Source organism: Ailuropoda melanoleuca, chromosome 10, assembly GCF_002007445.2.
Source record: "Ailuropoda melanoleuca isolate Jingjing chromosome 10, ASM200744v2, whole genome shotgun sequence".
In the NCBI taxonomy this organism is placed as follows: Eukaryota; Metazoa; Chordata; class Mammalia; order Carnivora; family Ursidae; genus Ailuropoda; species Ailuropoda melanoleuca.
Window position 1 is genome coordinate 32110576 of NC_048227.1, and position 22949 is coordinate 32133524.

Genomic DNA, 22949 nt, shown 5'->3' on the forward strand with positions numbered 1-22949 from the left:
TGGGAATGAAATCCATGCATAGAAGTGATGTGTGTGTTGTGAAGTCTTGTATATGCAGAAGGTGCTATCATTATAACATATAATAAAATAAATAATAATTCCATGAAAAATGAAGGGCTTCTGAACCAGCTTTCTTAAAGACAATAAATGCTTAGATCAATCATAATAATGTTAATTAATACCTGGCATCTATTTGACACTTTGCTGTTTGACGCATTGCTTCCACATTTATTATCTGAGCAGATTCCTCCTCGTGTAGACAAGTCTGAGATAATCATTTTGTAGATGAGGAAATAGAGTGGTAGAACACTTAAATGTATTTCCCAGAGTCGCCTAGCTAGTAAGAATCAGGGGCAGCCTGACTCCTAGTCCAAGAAGCTTTCCTCTATACTACATACTCTCTTAAAAAAATCACTTAAAGATCTGGGTCTCTAGATTCTAGATTACAGTTACTATATTTACGGCCATTACAGAGACTGCTGATGCCTACCTTTCCCTCTTGTTACTTAACAGCAAAGTTCTGATTACATTTGGTGTGGCAAAGTGTTCAGCTACTGTGGCACATATCCCAGCCTTCTTTGTGGCAAGGTGGGTCTATGTGTCTAGTTCTCTTCAATTATATAAAAGTGGAAATGAGTAATAGTATGAGAAAGTTTTTTTTAGAAGGAACTTAGTTCATTGGGAAGTGGGTCCTTTTCGCCTTTTCTTCTTCCTGCCGTCTGGAATGGGGATGTGATGGCTGGAGTCCTTGCAGCCATGTTGGACCCATGAAATGACCTTGAGGATGAAACCCTGAATTCCTAAGCCACCCTATAAGCCTGAACTGCCTATCTCTATACTTTGTTTTTAGTTTTATTGAGGCATTATTGACAAATATGAACTTTATATATTTAAGGTGTATAACATGATGTTTTGATATACATACATTGTGAAATAATCACCACAATCAAGCTAATTAACATATCTGTCACTGCACAGTTACCCTTCCTTTCTTCCTTCCCTTCCTCCCTTTTCCTTTTTTTAAAAAATGAGAATACATAAGATCTACCTTTTTAGCAAATTTTAAGTGTATTGTTAGCTATAGTTATATTGCTGTACATTAGATCTCCAGAACTTATTAACCTTGTGTAATTGAATAACCAACATCTCCCCATTTCCCCCCTTCCCCTAGTCCCTGGTAATCACCATTCTACTCTTTGCTTCTATGAGCTAAACTTTGTTCTTAACATGAAAGAGGCCAAAAGAAAAAAAAAAATCCACCGCATTTAAGTCCCCATCTTCTTGGCTTTTCTGTTAAATGCAGCCAGTAACTGATACAAGAAAATAGCCTAACATCTCTTTCTGCAGGGTTTACAGCCAAGACTCCCCAGCTCCTAGATCTGGGGGAGATGGGTTCTTTCCCACTGCCACTTAAATTCAGATCTCAACAGGAAGTCAGCGTGAATTAGATATAAGTTCACGGGATGGTAGGGTTGGAAGGTAAGCATATTCTCGATCTGTGGTCTTCCCTTCCAATGTCTGTAGGCCATGGAATCACTGTGCACATTTCCTCTGCTGCCATGCCTGTGGTCTGACGATGAGAGGCATTTCTTTCTTACCTCGCTCTTTTCATGCCAGCCCAGCGGACTGTGGATTGCATCTAAACACACTCCATTATCATCAGGGCAAATGGGTGGCTAGAACCCCCGGCCAGGCAAGTCAACTGGAGCAAATTGACGTTGCACTGAAGCAAACCGGAGACCTAACGAGCGATCTGGGGAAGTTTGGGGACAGCTGAAGGCTGCTCGGCGGCTTGCATTCCCAGAGACAGTTTAATGTCAGCGTCAGTGGGCTCCACGTTGGCAGCCTCCTATCCTCGACTTCAATTCCACACCCGCTGACATTTTCCTTTCTTTCAAATTGGCAGCAGGAGCCGGGGAAAACCTAAATTTAACCTCCAGAGAATATACCACATGACATTTGTGGGCCTTGCATGTTCGGTTTAAGACTTTGAAAGCTAATTTAGCCGTGCGATGCCTCCGTAAGTGATGAGGGTTGATATACCTGAACTTCTGTCATTGTTAGGCACTGTGGTTCCACTCCGTCTCTTGAGACTTCATTCCTTAATAACTGCTATCGTAAGCCCCAGAGGATAGCACTAATGAGTATTTGAAAATGCCAGGTTCTTGGCACCATGTGCTGATTTAAAAAAAAAAAAACCTAAATAACACCCATCAGTATAATGGTCACTCAGCGAGGGGTCTGGGGGATGTATTATGCCTGACTTGCCTTCTCATTTCCATCCCTCCCTTGAATTCCCACATCCTAAGTACAAGCAATTAAGTGGCTCTCGGACCAAATCTTAATTAATTCGAGGTTCTGTGACCAAAGCCCTGAAATAAAATGCCATATAAGCAATACATATAAAAAATCACTAAGCCATGAAGGGGACAATAATACAAGGATTAGTTTTGGAGAGACCAATGATGGCTGCTTAGTGACAAATCTCTCTTCCTTGTCTGGGCTGCCCAGCACCTAACCTTGCTGTTCAAGTTTGAAATCTTAGTTTCGAGTTCCCAGAATCTACCATCAAGTCTCTGAGACTGAAAGAAATCAATTAGATACCCATTCCTTGGCGAAAAGGACTTTCTTATTTGTCTTTGTGGTTTCGACATCTAGCACGTAGTAGGGATTCACCACGTTCCACTTAAATTGGACACGACTAATCAAGTCCCTGCAAGCTTGACATTAGCGCCAATGTTCCACACTACCTGGTGAATCTTGACAGTGGTCTCCTTATTATATGGTGTCCGATCCGACTGGTGTATGCAAAGTTGGGGGACCTGTCAGTGTGGGGCTCTTCTGTGAGTAGTTAGAAACTCTCTCCATATTTGATTTTATCTTCATACATTGCTCTGAAAAATCACACTGACATTATTCTTCTCCCATAGCATTTAAAGTCTTGAAAGTGGCAACGTAATCTTGGGCACCCATAGGAGGGCTCCCATCTGGTACACACATGACCACTGCCAGCTATTTGACTGTGAACGTTATCAAAGGGTGTCTGTCCGTTAACGCCTTTGCTGGGCATATTGATTTTTATTTTTCAGAAGTGGCCAGCTAATGTCAGTATTAGCCAGTGTCAGAAATTAACCTCAACAAACCTGTACAACAGGTTTAGGCAGCTCACTCACAAGTCCCAGGGCGAAGCTCGGGTCACACATTCAGTTAGTGAGGAATGATGCTTCTTTTCTCTGTGCCCGTTTGAGTTTGTTATAAACATGGTGGCTTTGTGCTAGCCTAAGACCTTGGAAACTTACCAAGGCTCATTTCTCTTTTTTATAGAGATAAATCTCCCCAGTTAACAAAAAGAGAGGCAGCACAGTTGCAAGAAAGGGGAGAAGGAAAAGAAAAAGAGGGAGGAGGAGGAAGGCCCTCCCAACACAGCGACAGATAAAGAAGCATCAGAAAAAAATGAAGGGTAGTTTTCTTTCCGGTATATAGAGCACCAAACTCACACACAAGCCCTCCAATTCAATGGAAGGCAGCAGAAATGCAGGATCAATTTGAGAAAACATCATCAAAGAAGACATACAAATGGCCAACGCGTACATAAAAAGGTGCTCAGTATCACTCATCCTCAGGGAAATGTGGTTTTGACAAACGACGAGATATCGCCTACACCTGTTAGAATGGCTGTCATCAAGAAGACAAGAGATAGGTATTGGTGAGGATGTGGAGAAAACGGAACCCTTGAGCACTCTGGGCGGGAATGGAAATTGGCACAGTCACTATGAAAACCAGTATGGAGGTTCCTCAAAAAATTAAAAATAGAACGACGCCATCTGATCCAGCGATCCCACTCCTGGGTCTATAATTGGAGGAGATGAAACTACTACCTTAGAGAGAGATCTGCACCCCATGTTCAGCATGGCGTCACTCACAGTAGCCATGACAGAAACAGCCTAAGTGTCCCCCAACGAACAGATAACAGAAACGTGGTATGCGTACACAACAGAATGTTATTCCGCCATGCAACAGACGGAAATCCCGCCATTTGTGACAACACATGGATGGAACTCAAGGTCATTACACTAAGTGAGACGAGTCAGAGCAAGACAAAGACTGTATGACCTCACTTAGATGTGGAATCTAAAAAAAACTGAGGTCACAGAAACAGAGAGATGAGAGCTTGCCACGGGTGGGAGGTGGAGAGGGGGAATGGGTAGAGGTGGTCGATGGGTGCAGACTTCCAGTTATCCAATGAATAAACTCTGGGGATGTAACAGACAGCACAGTGGCTGTAGTTAGCACTGAATTGTAATACTTGAAACGTGCTAAGAGAGTAGATCTTAAAAGTTCTCACCACACACACACACACACACACACACATGGCAGCCATGTGAAGTGATGGGTGTGTTAATGAACCTTATTGTGGTGATCCTTTTTGCAATATATATGTGTATCAAATCATCACATCCTACACCTTAAACTTACACAATGTTACACGTCAGTTAAATCTCGATAGGGCTTGAAAAATAAAGGAAGAACATCCTCACTTCAGGGAAACGGTGGAAGGAGACTTTGACTTTGGCATTTCAGAGTTCTGCCCAAAAAAAGAAACAAGGTAGGGTTTCCAGAAGCTGCCACAGAGGTACAATCAAGGTCAAAGAGAAGAAATGCGGAAGAACGGCCCTGATACCTAACTCCTGCTTGGAGAATATCCACTCCCTGAACGGCTAGGACACCTGATGGGAATTTGAGCTGATGGGCTTAATGTGCAATTGTAGGCAGTTTTCAAAGCAGCAGCTACCCAGAAGTGGCTGCCTCAAGAACTGAGATTCCTTTAATTTACCTCTCATCAGCATGTATTTGTTCTGGATGGCTAAGAGATTTCTGGAACCCACAACCACGATTCACAAATAAACCTGCCAAGGGAATAATACTGTGCCTTTGAAAATTTCAACACAGTAGACTGCTCCCTTTTTCTTTCACTCTCTTGGCAAGAACCCCAGTTGGCATAGCTTTATTTTGAGCTCGATCCATCAACAATTCAAGAGAATTAATAATGTATTTATATCACATGCTAGTAGTAGCATAAAATTATTTATAAATGTTTAATAAATATTCTGTAATGCTTTTGGAACACATGTTATAAATGATAAATAAATAAAAATGGATTCTTTATGAAATATTTATCCTCAGCACGGTTATTGCAATGTTATAACTGCTTGGGAAGCCATTACTAACAAAGTGAATTGAGTTATCAAAGTTATAGATATGTTTAGCCCGCCATTCATAATGAAACATGCAACACTTAAAATGAAGTAAAGACACTGGAAACAGTTGTTGACAAATTGTAACTGTCGGAGTCACCAGTCATACTTAGCAGTTTATAGACATAAAAGATTGGCAACTATTTAATAAACTATGCCTCCTGGAAAACTAGGTCCTGGTATCTTGAAAACACTGTGGACTTTTTATGTATTCTCCGTGCATGGTAACACTGAAGCACGGAATCGTCCCCAAATCTTCACAGGTTCAACTGGGCAGGGAGGAGAAGTTCCTCGTTATGCAGACAGCAAACAAGAGCTTAGGCAGGCTTTAAATATAGCAATCACTTAATGAACGCTTACCACGTGCCAAATGCTTTAATTCACATAATCTTTACAGTAACCCTAAGAGGCAGGCATTACCATACCCATTTTACAGATGAGAAAAATTGATCTCAGGGAGGTTGAATCGCTCACCCAAGTTTGCCTAGCAAATAAGGAGCAAAGAAGGGCAATAAACCCAGGTTTCTCTGGACACAAAGCCCATGCATCTTTCCAAGGCAATGTGCTCCCCCAAGTATGTTAAAACTCTAAAATGGCCGTTGCATACACGGTCAAATGATTTCTGACAAGGTTGCCAGGACCATTCAATGGGGTGAAAGGGCAGCTTTTTCAACAGATGGTGTTGGGAAAACTGGAAACCCCCATGCAAAGGAATGCAGTTGGAGCCCGACCTTACATCATAGACAAAAATGAACTCAAAGTGGATTAAAGGTATAAATATAAGAGCTAAAACTACAAAACTCCTGGAAGAAAAGATAGAGGAAAAGCTTTAGAACGCTGGACTTGGCAAGGATCTCTCAGATGTGACACTAGAAGCAGAGACAACAAAAGAAGTGTACTTCAAAACTACAAAGCTTTGTGCTTCAAAGGGCACTCTTGACTGTGAAAAGGCAATCCAAGGAATGGGAAGAAATATTTGCAAATCATCTATCTGATCAAGTATTCGTATTCAGAAAATATAAACAACTTCCTACAACTAAAAAAAAAAAAACAAACAAAAACAAAAAAAACCCCCAAAACCCAATTAAAGAATTGGCCAAGGACTTGACTAGACATGTCTCCAAAAAGATATACAACTGGCTGATAAACACACGAATAGATGTTTAATATCACCAATCATTTACATACATGTAAACCCAAACCACAATGAGACAATGAGATAACACTTCACACCCACTGGGATGGCAAAGAACCAGAAAATTACAGAGGTAGGAGGGCGAAGAGTGGTTACCAAGGGCAAGAAGGGATGGGGACCTTTTGTTTAATGGGTAGCAAAGAACCAGAAAACAAGTGTTGAGAATGTGCAGAAATCGCTGGTGCACTGTTGGTGGGGATGCGACACGGTGCAGCCACTGTGGAAAAACAGTATGGCGGCTCCTCAAAAAAATTAAACGTGAAGTTACCATCCGCTCCATCAATTTTACTTCTAGGTATATACACAGAAGAACTGAAAGCAAGGACTCAAAGAGACATTTGTACACCCAGTCCATAGCAGCATTATTTACAATAGACGAAAAGGTGGGAATAACCCAACCATGTATTGACATATGATGGATAAGCAAAATGTGATGGACACACACACACACACACAGCACAATGGAAATAGAATGAAATTCTGACCCATGCTACAACATAGATAAACCTTGAAGATATTGTGTTACATGACATAGCCCAGCCATAAAAGGATAAGTATTATGTGATTCTGCTTTTATGAGATACCTAGAATAGTCAAATTTATAGAGATAGAAGGTCGAATAGTGGTTACCAAGGACAAGGATGAATGGGGAGCTATTGTTTAACAGATACAGGTTCAGCTGGGGAAGACGAAACGTTCTGGAGGTAGGTGGTGGTGATGGTGACCCAACAATGTGATCGGACTTGACGTTGTGAAACGTACACTTAGAAATGGCTGAAATGGCAAATTTTGTTTTGTACATTTTACTACAATTTTAAAAACCCTTTAAAATGAGAGAGATTACCATATAAAGTTCAAAAGTGATACACCTAGAGTCCCATGAAAAAGAAACAAAAATAGGAAGCCTGAGGATACTTGATAAAAAGTCTCTCAGAAGCCAGTGATCAGAGTAGCAGAGTGTAGGTAGAAGGCATCCCATGGGACTCATAATACCTGCAAACAACTTTTTGCATCCTTAAAATTTTCCAAGAGAAAGAAATTCCCACCCTGAAAAATGCCAAGAGCTAATATTTTCCTTCTATTATTCCAACTACCGGCCACTCCTTGGGTCCAATATTCACCAGCTCTTATAATTAAATGGGGACAGGTTGAAAAGATGGCACATTAATTAAGGACGAAATACCCTGGACCACTGCAGAGTTCCTCATGTAAGAGTTACATTAATAGTAAAAATCAGCTCCTCATTATTAGGGAGGAAAAGAACTAAGAATGAGGTCCTCATTTTCTGCTAGATATTACTGCCAAGCCGATTTAACATCTCAGATCTTAAGCTCTTCTTGAGTTCAGTGAAGCTTCACAACTATTAAAATACTCAGGATTCAACTGATACACCAAAAATAAAATGGAAACTCATCTACATAACAAAGGCTAGGAGAAAGTAGGCATTGCCAGATCTTGGCTTTTCAACAACCACTGAGTTGGATGGAATGGATGAAGTACAATATGTTGCATCATTTGAAGGTAAGTGTTGGCTTTGGGCACCCAGGATAAGGGGATGCACATAAGGTGTATACTTACCTTTCGTGAGTATACGTATGTGAGTCTGGGTGGGGCAGCATGGGAAAACAGTGGATTAGATGGCTTTTTAAGGTCTTAGAGGGCTCCTATATTTACCAGTGTAAGCTTCTGTCCCTCTTATGCCCCTTTAAAGCTAAAAAGATGTATTCTTTTCACATAATCAAGTCTCAAAAGTTACCTGACATCTAGACCAGTAGCTTAAAACCTCAGTACCTTCAAGAATTAGGGAAGTCCCAAAAATTGGAGAAGTGGGTCGGGTATGATGAAGAGAGAGGGATGGAAAGTCTGATATATATCATGAATTCTGGAAATTTTTACAGTTTTTTGTTTTGTTTTGTTTTTTAGGATTATGTTTTGGACATCCCAGTTTGGTATAAGGAGAACAGCTTTGGAAATCTCTCAGTTTGTGTTTAATCTAAATTTATCTCATTAATATTCATGTCTACTTTTTTAGAAAAGAAACGAGTTTATAATGAAAGCACACAAACACACAGAATCAAAGGGAAACGAGAGGGATAAGCTAGGGATTGGATTGAGTAACACATTCAGCTCGGAGCTTCCTGAGAGCCAAAAGAAAACAGAGAAATGATGCACTAAAAACTTTCATTGTCTGACTAACAACTGACTTATCAGGTCTTCAGGAACACCAAACCTTCTAACTGAAGTCTGAATATTAGGATGGGAGCAGGCATGTGCTGGAAAAGAAAGCCAGGCAGAGGGAAGAGAGGACAGAGATACAGAGGAAGTTACAGTCTTGGGCTGGGGACAAGGACATAGATGTGGACGGGTCCTGGACACACATACTCCTACCCATTCATTCAGCAAATATTTGTTGAGTACCTACTATGTGCTAGGGACTGTGGCAGATATTGGAGATTGATGTGTGAAGTAGAGATTTCTACTCTTATTCTAGCAGAAAAGAGAAAATATGCAAACCATGTAATAAGCAAGTACGTTATATATTATGTTAGAAGTGATATATGTTATAGAAAAGGAAGAAAATGCAAAGGAGAGTAATGGGAATCAGGCATGAGACAGACATAGTAATAACTACTCTGCCTTTATCTCAACACTGCTCTGAGAATCAAATCAAACCATGTAGGTGAAAGAGTTTCATAAATTATTTTGTAAAAGTCAGTAGATATAATAATTGGAAGGTTGTTTTCAAAAGCTTCACGCATAGACTCACACACACAACACACACAGAGGCACATGTGTGTAAATATTTAGCTCTTGGAATAAAAGGACACAACGCTTCCACTCTTTCTCCTAGCAAGTGATCATCTGTTACCAGGGGAGTATCCTTGGTTCTTAGCCAGCAGCAATTAGAAGATGACATTTCAGAAGATGAAAAGGAATAGAGATATGGCCCCGCTGCCTTGGCTGCTACCTCTCTAGTTCCCAATCCACTGGTGACACCACTATGGCCACAATGGCCAGTAAGCCAATTACAACATCTCTGCAATCCACCAGTAGCTCACTTCTTCCTCCACTGGCTGATGACTGTGAGGGAAACAGATGGAGCATTCCTTTCCTTCATCAAAACAGGCACATGATGGTTAAATACTCAGGCTGGCTAATGCAGTGTTCATTGCAGTTGAAACCAGTTAGCAAGACACAAGGTATATGATTGAGTAACTAGAGTGAACCAAGCAGATATATTGTGTAAAGTTTCTTTTGAATTCCTTGCTTCTTTATATAGCTACATGACCCTATCCGTGAAGTTTCCAGTTGACAAGATGGCGGAGCCCACAGGATTTCCTGGTAGACTGGATGTGGCGTACTTGAATAAGAGAGCAATTCGGGCTGCCTTTAAGGTTTTTGTTCTGAGCAGTTAAAAGGACCAGGCTGCCCTCAGCTGAGATGTGGAAGGCTGTGGATGGAGAAGGATTTGCAGGAAGGCTCTGGAGCTTTGGATACATTGAGTTTGAGCTATCAATTAGACTTTGAGGGACAGATTGTTGAGAAGGGAGGTGTATCTGTGAGTCTGGCATTTGAAAGAGAGGTCTAGGCTGGAGATCTAAATTTGAGTTATCGGTGTATACATGGTGTTACATGAGACCAGATGAGATCTTTAAGAGACTGAGAGTGGATGGAGAAGAGAGGAGGGTCAGGGGCTGAGTGTTGAGTCAATCAAACAGTAAGAGGAAAGGGAGGGGAGAAGAGAGAAAGCAGCAGAGGAAACTGAGCAGGAACATATAGTGAGGTGGCAGGGAAACAGGTGTAAGATGTCCTTGAAGGCAAATCAGGAGGAATGTCAAGGAGGAGGGAGTGAACTATGCCAAACACGGCAACAGGCAAGTCTATAATTTAGTAGGTACCTCCATTGCTTCCCATTCTGCAGGAGACTCCCTCACTTAACCCCAATTACCCCAAGAACCTTGTGAATAGGAAGTGTGGCCCTGATTTTATGCATAAAGAGCTCAGCGAGATGGGGTAGGTGCCCCAGGTCACATTGCTTCAAGTGCCTGAGCTTGGATTCAAAGCCAAGACTACTAGCTTCGATGCCCAAACTTCTTGCACTGCACATCCATTTATGTGTCTTCTCCCCACTTCCCCTTCCCCCAACTTTTGGGTAAGGTGGGAGGTGAGGGAAAGAGAGCTTTAGGGATTTTCTTATTCATTTTATGTTATCTTTCACAAATTAATTCAGTGGAAAAAGTGAAATGAGCTCAATACCATATTGTGTTTGAATTATTGACAACCATTCTTATTCTAACCAGGAAAAAACATCATTTGGTAGAAATAAAGCCCCTCACTCTCACACTACCTTTCTATTATTAAAAAAAAAAAAGCCTTGCAATTCTGTGCCTATTATTTTACACTGTAAAATGATGAAGAATTAGAAAATTGTTAGATAGCAGGTGACAAATTGCAATCTGATGGGCCAACATGAACCTATAAAAATGTTATCAAGATGATATTAAACAGTCTATTCCTTACTTAGCATCCAGGCAGGAAATTGGAGCTATTCTTGCTGGGGTATCTCACACTTTGATATTTTTCATTTAGATAATGCTGTTTAAAATTTAACTGGATTACTGGTAATTTGTCTTTCAAGATGATGTACCTGGGCACTTGGCTCAGAATATCCTTTTCCCAGTTTTTAGTGAAAGACATTTGGAACTTTCTGGAATTTCTGGAGCTTGTTTCTGACCATGATTTTTTTTGTTTCACTGACTGCAAATCTGCTTTTTTATAAAAAAGGAGGGGTGCCTGGGTGGCTCAGTCGGTTAAGTGTCTGCCTCTGGCTCAGTTCATGATCCCAGGGTTCTGGGATCGAGCCCCGCATCAGGCTCCCAGGAAGTCTGCTTCTCCCTCTGTCCCTTTCCCCTGCTGTGCTCTCTCTGGTTCTCTCAAATAAATACATAAAATCTTAAAAAAAAAAAAAAAGGAAAGAACCATGATTTCAATTTCTGTGGCAGTTGGATACGAGGTGCCATTGGGTCCTTGAGCATCTTGTCATGAAGGGCATCTATGTAATTGGTTATGTCCCTAGTGCTTAGCACGGTGCCTGTCACATGGTAGGGACCCAAGTCATCCATTTGTTGAATGAATGTTTTATTCAACTATATTGAACCTGCTCTTGGTATGAAACCCAGCACAGATGGGTGCAGAATTACCATCTGTTGCGTTGAAGTACTTGGGGTATAGGTGGATATCACCCCCTTCAGCACAGAATTACCTCCATACCGTTTCACCTCACACCTCTTTCCTCATAGATCTTTTGGAGGCTGAGATGGCTGTGTTCTAAGACGAGGCTTTAAAGGGGGGAACACCTGTTCTAGTCTAAACGTAGAATTAGGGGGAGTCAAATTTTGGGTGGCGTTTGGTAAGTGGGAGGAGGATAACTGTACGTATGGTCACAAAACTGTACACAGAGGCCAAAAATAATTCTTAAAAGAAAAGCCATATCCTATGCAAATAACAACCATCTGGGTTTGACTCTCAGATCACGTTTACGAAGCCTGAAAAGAAAGGGAGAGTTGATGAAGAAATCCCTTCTGTTACTTATGAACATTACCAAGAGTGTGTTGTGTGTCATACGCTTGGCGTGGGCCCGGTGCCACAGTGGGGACAAGTTCCAGTACCTGACCCCTGAGAGTGATACGTTATACCCTCTCGGGCAAGACAGACCATAGAGAAGCTAACATATATACCGTTGTGGAGATGAGTCACATGGAATATAATTGAAATGATGCTCCTCAGAAAGTTAACATTAGCCAACAACAGAGTAAAAAAATAAGATGTACGCTGTTCAGTTATTGAAAAAGTTACATGATAAATGGGTTTTGGTACCAATTCCACCCCAACTTCCTCACACCAAGCAATTCTCAGAAGCCAGCTGGGTGTTCTACAATTCAACTCACTTCTGACACTGTCTACACCTGGAGATAGGATCAGGTCCTGCAGGCTAAGGGGTCAGTCCGACAAGACTGTCCTCCTTCATTCAGATGCTGTGGTTCTGAACAAGGGGTTGAAGACTGGAGTTCTCATGACCCCTTCTTGGGTTTGACTGACTTGCTAGAGTGGCTCACGCATCGAATGGAAACGTTTTACTTATTAGATCATTGGCTTATATGTAAGTCAGGAACAGCTGGACAGAAGAGATATATAAGGTGAGGCATGGGGAAAGCACGAGGAGCTTCCATGCTTTCTCACCTGAGACTGTCCCCCCAAATCTGCAGGAGCTCAGCAACCCAGAAGCTCTCTGAACCCCATACCCCTTCATTTAGTTTTTTTTTTTTAATGGAGACTTCATGACAGAAGCATGATTAATCAAATCATTGGCCATTGTTGATTAGGTCAACATTCAGCCCCTCTTCGTTCTCTTGGAGGTCTGGGGGTGGGAGGGGGACTGAAAGTTCCTAAGTTCTAAGCGTGTGTTTGGTTCCCCGGCAATTACCCCCACCCCTCCTTCGGTGAGGCCTAAAAGTCACTTCATTAACATAACAAAAGACACCTCTATCACTCTCCTTTCTTAAGAAATTCCAAGGCTTTTAAGGAGGTCCATGCCAGAAACAGGAAAAAGACCAAATACACATTTCCTATTATAAATCACAATAGCACACATGGTAACCAAACATAATCCATATGGGAAAGATCAGAAAAACAAAAGAAATTCTAAGGAAACACTAAAAACAAAACTACAGAAAAAGCAGGTGGAAAGCAAAAGACAAGAAGACACATGTAAGAGTAAATAGATCAGGTAAGACAGTAAGTGTTCATCCTCTAAACTCTCCTATTAAAAGAACACAAAGATGCTCATACTAAGAAAAAAAAGAGAAAGATTTAAAAAAATCAAATCCTACTAAATGCAAATGAAAAAGACAGGAACAGTTAAAATCAATAAGACAAGCAAAGCTTTACCCAGAAAGAACTAACAAAAAGAAAGAGTTGAAAATTCTGTTTTTACGTAAGGTAAGATACAAAAGCGAAATTTATGAAACGCAACAAGGATCACTTTATATTAATAAAACACGCGATTTGCAATAAAAATCTATGGGTCACGATTACTTTCCAACAAATGACATCATTCAATATATAAAATAATCAAAGGATCTTAAAATTTGCTTGCTTTCTGTTTTGTGCTTTTCTTTTTCTTCTAGCAAATAGAAGGATGGCACCATCCCTTGGGATGGGGAAGCTGGGGGAAGAGGGAGTTTTGGAAGGACCACCAGGGGTTCAATATGGCGCATACAGCATTTGCGGTATTTAGTAAACTGCCCAAAATGTGTCCAATGAATTCATACAGTATGAAGGGCAAAGCCTGGGGCGGTGCTTTTAAAGAGACACATGAGACGCTGAAGGTGGGGCAAGAGAATACAGTTCCTTATTAAGCACCGAATGTTTACCAGGAATTCAGAGGGGGCTTTTACCAAAAAAGTTACTTCATGTAATACAACAACTCTGATTATTTACTACTGGTTAATTGAGCACCTGCTAGGTTCAGTCACTGTGTTTGGAGATAAGGAAGACATCAATGATGCCTTCTAGGATTTCAGCATAGGACTGACTACTGCCACTTAACAGGAGAGGTAACTGGGTCTAGGAGAAGTGAAGAGACTTGTTCAGTTGTCATACAACTGGCAAATGCCAAAATTGGGTACCATAGTCATAGACAGCTGTCTGCAGAGCCACTATGCATCAGTCTTTCATCTTGTCTCTGTCAACCCTTCACTCTGCCTTTGAGAGGGAAATGCCGCCACCATCACAGAAATAGACTGAATTCAACCAACCCATGTGCTTCTGAGCATGGTTGCAATTTTTAATGCTTCTGGACAGGCACTGATCATTGTATTACAAATCAGACTTGGCAACTATTTAAAGCAGGACTTCTAGAGGACTCAGATCCAGTCATCCATTGTGTTCTCTCCTTGATAGATAGATCTGTGTTTCCATGGAAGGGTTGGAATTCTAAGCCCTCATCCTTTCAAAACACCTCTGTCCCACATGAGTGGCTTGCTCACAGCCGCAGAACACCTGGACCACAGGCATCCCAGGGTCTGCCCCAAAAGGACCAGGTGTCCACCGGCAGGCGATGAACAGCCCGTTTTCTCCTTTCTCCTCATTGCCCAGATGACAGCCCAGAAATCCTGAGATCTCTTCAAAGCAAGTATCGGTTGCATAATTTCCTCGTGGAAAAGGTTATAGCACTTTTGGAGAATGCAGACCAGGGAAGGTGGCCTTTAGAAGTGAGGGCTTCCAGGTAATTTAACTGCTTAAAGTGAATGTTAATATTTACATTATCTTGTTAACATCTTTGTGCTTTCTTCTCTGAGACAGGAACCCGAAGGTCCAACTACTTTAAATACATGTTCCTCTGAGGGGAACTGGTCTTTCCCAGCGTTTGAGAGAAGAGCGAGCACAGCCTTTGTAATCCACCCATTTGAATTTCCCATCAAAGCCATTTGTTTTGATGGATACTCTTGAGGACGTTAGGGACAGCGGGCCTTGAGTCTCTCATCTGTAAAATGGGAAACATGTCCCCGGACTCCCTCAGTTACTGGGAGGATATGCGGGCACCATTTCCTGAGTGCCCACTAGTACTCAGTGGTGTAGAACTATCTGTCAGTCCTGTTGCTTTGGTCACAGTTCATTCTAAACTGGCACAAGGAGAAGCAAATCTGCTCTGGTTTTTTCCCTTTCTCTTTTCAAGAGGTCCCAACGTTGCTGATACTACACGATACAATACATTTGCCGGCACCATATACTTTTCACAACTCTCTGGTGTCCATCCAGAGAGATGAATCACAGTGGTGATAAATCAGACAGCAGATCTGGACTGTCTTGAGTTCGAATCCTCGCATTACCACATTCTAGCTTGGTGGCCTTGGGAAAAGTCTTTATCTTCTCTGTGCCTCAATTCTTTCTCCTCCAAGTACTGTTAAGTACGGTACTCATCTCAATGGCTTCTATGGTTTAAGCCAGCTAATCCATGAATAGTTCTTAGTATATACCTGGCAACTTACCGTGCTTGGTAAGTTGTAGCAATTCTTAGCTCGTGGGAATTTGGTTGCAAAGGATGCAAAACCATGAGCATCAGAATACATGGGATACTATTCTCATTTGAAAGGTGGAGAAACTGAGTCACAGAGCAATCCACAGGCACGGCCAAAGTCACACCATTGATTTGCAGACAGCCAGTACCTGCACTGCGTCCTTCTGACTCCTAAGGCAGTTCCATCACCCAGAAAAAGTCCCAGCTGCTGGAGCTCCTGCCAGGATTTATTTCAGAGGCAGCTTTCCTGCACACCCACTCCCCGCACCCCACCACTGTTGCGGGAAATTATGCTGCGAGCCATGTATCTTCTTCGACATGCTCTGCTCTAGAAGAAACACTCCCAATTACTGTGGCTATGTTCTCCGTGATTGCAATGTGTCATGACATTTCCAAGATGTAAGTTTCTTCGAAAAAGGCATTAGCACCAGGCGAGTGAAGCAGCTCATTTTTCAAACTTGGAAACTGTCGTTTGCCCTGCTTGGCGCCGGTGAAGCCTGAACGCACTGTTTAGTGAGTGCCGTCAGGCACCCGAAGTTCACTGCCTCGGGCACGTTTGGCTGCTCTCCTTCTGGAATATCTGCGGCTGAGAACGTGCAAATGTGCATGCACGTCCACTACCCTCACACCCAGGTGCATGCACACACATACACACATTTTATGCTATGCACCCTATGTACCACTATGCTCACCATATTCTCCGTTCCCATCTGGAGCCTGATTCTCTCCCCTCTTCCCTGGAGCCACCTGATACCCCACTTACCACTTTGTCCTTGTCCACCACTTACCACTTTAGAGATGGATTACATGCTTCAGGGTTCCTCATCTCTATCATCCAGGTTATGAGTCACGAGCAAAAGAAACTACTCGATGCTGATTTTAGCAGCACTGGAATTTGCTGAGGACTCCCAGCGTGCAGAATTGCCAGCCTCAAGGAACAGGCAGGAGCCAAGGAAGGCAACACAGCTGGAACCACAAGCAAATGTATGCCACAGCAGCAGTCCTGTGAGGGCACCTGGTGCTCAGGTGGGCACAGCTCTTACCTGAAGATCAATGTCACATGTGCCCCTTTGCCCAGCTGCATCCTGGGTGGATGTACCTGGTAAGCTAGATTCCAGTTATGGGCTCCTACGGTAGCTGCAAGGGAGGCGGAGAAAGTGAGTAGCGGCTGTATTCATTTCCTGTAGTCGATGTAACAAAGAACCACAAACTGGGTGGCTTAGGACAAGAGTGATTTATTGTCTCAGAGTTCTGGAGGCTAGAAGTCCGATATCAAGGTGTCTGTATGGCCGCACTTGCTCTGAATGCTCCAGAGAAGGCTCTGCTTCAGGTCTTTCTCCTACCTTCCAGAAGCCTCAGGTGTTCCTTGGCTAGTAGAGGGCTGTCTTCCCCGAGTCCCTTCATGTTGCCTTCCCTGTCTTCATGTCTGCCTCTGTCCAAATTTCCCCCTTACAAGTTCACCCATCATCTTGGGTAGGGACCACCCTAATGACTTCATCTCGGCTATGTCTGCAAAGACCCCATTTCCAAGTAAAGCCACATTCAGAAGTACTGGGCATTAGTACTGGGGGCAGAGGGTGCATAATTCAACCCGTAACACTCTCCTTTCAGTTCATTTGATAGGAGGCAGACCATAGCGGCTACAAAGTACACTGTGCACAGTCGGTGAACCTTCTATACACACAAAGGGGGTCAGGTGCAGGCTGCCCAAACACAGTAAGGAAGTCTGGAAATGTCCATTACAGCATCACCCTAAGGATCCAGTACTGCAAGCTTCTTAACATAGCATTTGAAGTTCTCCTCCTTGACCTGGTTCCCTCCTTCTTCCCCTTTTTTTCTACCTCTCCCTAAGATATTGCTTCGCCTGTTATCCTGAACTACCTACCATTTCCTGAATATTAAAAAACAATTTTTTTACATACAGAAAGCTGCATATAATGTATATAAGTAGGGAAGTTTAAAGATAAGGATACACCTGTGAAATCATAACCACATTTGCCATAAACCCACTCATCACCTTCAGGTTTCCTCCTGCTCTCTTTATTATTATTGTTTTCATTATTACTTTGTGAGAAGAACACTCACCATAACATCTACCCTCTTAGCAAACCCTTGCATTTGCAGTGTGGTGGGAACAAGAGGCACTATGCTGTGCAGTAGACCTCTAGGACCTACTCATCTCCCCAAGACTTTTTATTTAGAGAGGGATGTAGGAGGGGCAGAGGGAGAGAGAGAGGGAAGCTTAAGCAGGCTCCCTGCTGAGCGTGGGGCCTGATGCAGGGCTTGATCTCCTGACCCTGAGATCATGACCTGAGCCAAAATCAAGAGCTGGATGCTTAATTGATGGAGCCACCCAGGTGCCCCATCCATCTCTGGAATATTTTGTAACAGAACTGATGAATTACTAAGAAAAACAATCTAATGGTTTGAGCATTTCATCCTCCCTCATTGCTAAGACCAATTCTGGCTATTTAGGGATCTGTTGAAAAGAAGTAATGTGTAGCAACATCCCTCATCAAAAGCTTACGGGGGGAAAAAGCACTGACATCTGAGGAACATGAGAAAGCTTCCTTAAGAGCAGTGAGTGTTGGGGACTTAGGTAGGTACAGAAAGTGCGAGGAAATAGAGCCTTATTGCTCTTGCAGCAGCAGGCGTGGGTGCTTTCCAGAGGGCACTGTCTGCAAAAGGCAATAAGGGACGTCAGACCCTGGGACATGGGGCTTTGGGTCTCGAGGAACACGGGACACTACAGGGTAAAAAAACATATTGATGACAACCAGTGTAGCACACGAATGGGAGGGACTTTGTCAAGGTTCTAGAACAGACATTGTAAGAACCCAAGAACTTTGCCTGACTTTGGTGATCCTGGGTATGGTAATAACAGACACTAAACTTCCTGCTAGCCCAGCAGGATAGGGAATTAGATTCAGATATCTCTCAATATAGCTAGAAGAAATCCTACAAATGTTTTTCCCCCCTTATATAACCACGTGTTATTGAAAATGTGAAGTCTGTACAACTGAACATTTTCTCATCTTGCTCTTTCTTTGCATAGGTTCCTCCTGCTTCCTAAAATCACCTCCTCCCACCGGGCAAATTCATTCACAATCCCCTTGTCCAGTAACCTCCTTCAACTCCCCTTTTCCTAGATCGGATTTGAGGACCTTCATCACTTCTCTCCCTACACCTTGTTCTCCATCCCTATCATGGAACTCCTGGATTGTAATTGCCCCTTTCTAAGCCTGTCACCCCTACCGTTTTGTGAGTTTCTGGTACCAACAATTTACTAGATTTCTCAGTGTCTAGCACAGGGCGAGGTGCATAATAGATACTCATTGATGGCCAAATAACAGAAATAATGAAAACCAATGACAGACGCTCTAGCTTCCTGGACTTTGAGACAGCTCAGCAAATCGCTGTGCCACAGAGTGACAAAGCCAACCTAGTCCAAGGGACACGAGCTTGCTGAGGGCCTCAGTGACAGGCTAGGATGAACACAGGATGATGCTGTCCAATATGGTAGACCCTAGCCACATGTGGCCATTTAAAATTCTATTTGTATTAATTCAAATTAAACAAAATCACTAATACAGTTCTTCTGTTCCACTGGCCACATTTCAAGTACTCCATAGCTCCTTGTGGCTGGCAGCTACCACACCGGACAGCACAGGTATGGAAGACAGTGCCGACATCAGGTTCCTGCGTCCCTACAAAGAGATTACATTCTAGTCTTAGCAACTGGTCCATTCCTCCACCCCACATTTACTTTTAACTCAAATAAAGTTATAACACACACACGCAATTAACTATCCAAATCACCAATCACTTTTTTAAAATTTATCAATCACTTTCATTTTATAAAAAGGACATTATTGACTTTTACTAAAAAGACACTTATTGCAAGAAGAATTCCTTATACAGCAATAAAAAAAAGTCCCCTTTCTGGGTAACTGCAAGAGAATGTCTGAATTTTAATGGGGTTGTTGTTTTTGCGCCATTGCCACAGAATACCAAGCATGTATCCTCTGTTCCTCGATGCATCATCTAAAAAAGGGCTCAGGGATGGGTGCTCTCTGGCGGTGAGGTGACAGGCGGATCAAGACTCCCTGATCCCAGCAACTATGACAATTTCTTAGAATGGGTGAGTTTTATGGTTTCTGCACAACTGGAAAGCTGCCATCCAAAATGGCATGCAGAGAAGGTATCTATCCACTGGTTACACCCAGCCTGTCATACGATAGCTCCTCCAGTTGTTTTCAAGCTGGGAGTGAGTGCTGAGGTTAACTACTCTACACAGAAAGGGAAGCCTAGGGTTCCTGAGATAGAGAGAAGAGAAGAGACCCAGTGCATAGGCACCTATTACTCCTGGAAGCTCTCACAACCTCATCTGTTTTGGGGGAGGCTTCGTTACACAGGCAGGTTTGACTGAATCATTGGCCGTTGGCAATGGGTGCAACAGTCAGCTCCTCTTACCTCCCTGAGGTCAGTGAGAAGGGCCTGCAAGTTGTGCTCTACTGTGGTTGGTTTCCCCTGGCAACCAGCCCAAACCCCTCCCCCCTCCTTAGGTGGGTCCAAGTCATCTCATTAACATAACAAGAGACACACTTATCTCTCAGCACCGGAAATTCTAAGGGTTTTAGGAGCTCTGTGCCAGAAATGGGGACTGAGATTCAATATCTATTTCTTGCTATAAATCATAATACCACTCTACCATAACTGAGTGTCTATTCTATGCTAGAATCCATGCCTGATGGCATTTAAAACTCACGATGGATATCATCATCCATCGTACTTTTACATTTGAGGAAACTGAGGCTCAGGGAAGCTGAGTGACTTGTCTGCCACCGCACAGCTAGTGGGACACCAAAGCTGGGAATCTCCGGCTCTGATATAAATCCCATGATTAATTTACAGCACACCATCTGGCTGCTATAACAAAAATGCCTTAGACGGAGTGGCTTATAAACAACAGAAATTTATTTCTCACAGTTCTGGAGGCTGCCAGCAGGGTTGGGTTCTGGGCTGCACACGCGGGTGACTTTTTACTGTATCTTCACATGGTGGAGAGCAGAGGGAAGCAGCAAGCTGGCACTAATCCCATTCCTGCAGGCTCTGCCCTCATGACCTCAGCCAATCCTAATTACCTGCCAGACACCCTAATACTGTCACACGGGGGTGGTAGGGCTTCAAAATCTGAATTTGGGGGACACACAAACATTCAGTCCATAACACCATCTTTCACACCTAAAACTCCAGCTGAAGCCCTTAAAGAACATCTATTTCAGATAATCCACGGGCCCGTCGGGATTTAGCCTCTGATTCTGGCTTCAGGTCCTACCTGCTGCCACCTCAGTGCACAGAAGCAGCGGACAAGGGCAGTCACCTTTTGTCCACTCCTGCTTATCTCCAGAGCTCAGTGAAGGCCGCCTCTGGTGGATACTCCTCAGCAATGTACCCAATGAAATATGATCAGCAGACTCTGCCTTTGACCACTCAGGGATGAAGACTTCCTTTGGCTTCTCTACGATGAGTTTAGCAGAGAAACCCAACACCTCCATAGACATGGCCCTACCCTGCCCCCACCACTGCCAATCCTTTAAAGATCTTTCTCGTGTCTGCAGGACTAAGAACACATTACTGCAACCTTTTAAAAACCTAGGCAGTGTGTGGGTCACTGAAAAATAACTCTACATGAATTGCAAGCTCTGGCTACAGAATTGATGGAGAAAGAGAGAAAAAAAGTGCTGTGTGAGCAGGGAAGAACTCTTAAGTGTGAGCTGATGAAGAATAGGACTGGGGAGGACAAACAAGAGAGGTACACTTGAGGTTCACAAGGGCCTCCATCTGGGGTGGGCACGCCGATCTTCTGTTTGACATTAATAATTGCTAAATTATATGAAATGACACGACAATCAGATTAATAAAGCTGGCAATATTTAGGGCATTCAGTTTGCTGAAATCACTAGCATCTGTGCCTATTTAAAATGACAGATGATTAGGATATCCAAAGTTTGGTGGAATCTGCTAGCTAACAAGGTAGAATTAAAATTTACATCTTGCTCCGGCATAATGAAGATAATTAAAAAGAGTGATAAAACCCTTTGATTAACCCTCATCTCCTCTCGCATAGCATTTTATTATGCAAATGAAACCTGCAACACTGTAAACTTAATACCAGTCAAGAATAGGAATATGTTCTCATGTTCGAAGCACAAAGATATATGTTGCACGTATAAACTAGTTGAGGTTGGAGACAGGGGGCCTGTTTTGCCATAAAGTGGAACTCAAGAGTGTGTGTCCCATGGAGCAAAATTATGTCTCCATTTGCTCCAGACTCGCCATTTTCTCAATATTTCTGTTTTTTAAATGATTTCCTGTCCTGCCCCGCTAGGTCACTGAGCCTGAGTAGACCCCAGCCTCCCCTCAAACAAGACTGCCTATGTCGCCCCACGGAAGGCTTGTTTATGGTCCTGCTTTTGCTTTCCTGAATAAAAGGACACATCACAGTGACTTTAGAAAGCAAGAAATTCCTTGTCTGTCCGTCATCCCTGAGGTTTGAAGAGAGAGAGAGATTAGGAACCCCTAGGGTAGAGATTTTTTTTTTTCTAAAAGGATCTCCAGTCAACATGTAATTTCTCTTCTCTCTGAGAATTCTTTCTTTCCCTCTGGTGGTGTTAAAGGGAATATTGGGGATAGCAGGATCCCTACAAGGGGTGCTGAGCTGGTTTAATGAATTTTCCCTTGGCCAACTGAGTTAATCAGTAGGAAAATAAGAGAATAAGAGGTTCTTTTTTTTCCTTCCCTTTTTTGCCAGATTTCTCTGCTTCCCTTTGCAGTCCCCATTCACTGTACCTCATCTCCATTCTGGAAAGTGAAAGAGCCTTTAGTTATGTAATGAGTAGCAACCAATTAGCAAGAGAAATCTGAGTTTGCATCTAAGAGCCACCCTTCAAAGACTGTGAAGATCCAGAGACAGCCAATGATGTGGATTGCAGGAGAGTGAATACATGGAGTGGGGCTTGCTGGCTCCAGGACTTGATAGGGAATGAAGCTAAGGAGCTGAAGGGAGAAATGTAAGAAAGAAGGGAGATGGGTAGAGAGAAGTTTTGGAGGAGCCCAAAAAGGAGAAGCAACATGAAAATGTAGCAGAGAGAAAGATGCGGTCAGGAGCCAAGGGATGCTGACAGCTGCCAGAAGCCAGAAGAGGCAAGGGATGGATTCTCCCCTTGAGCTTTGGAAGGGTGTGGCCCTCTGGATGCCTTGATTTTGACTTCTGGCTTCCAGAACTCCAGAGAAGACATTTCCTGTGTTTGAAGCCACCCAGTTTGTGGGACTTTGCTATGGCAGCCACAGGAAATCAGCACAACTTTTGGTTATCTGGAAGCAGAAAGTTGAGAAAAAGGTGGTGGGGTACCTGCAT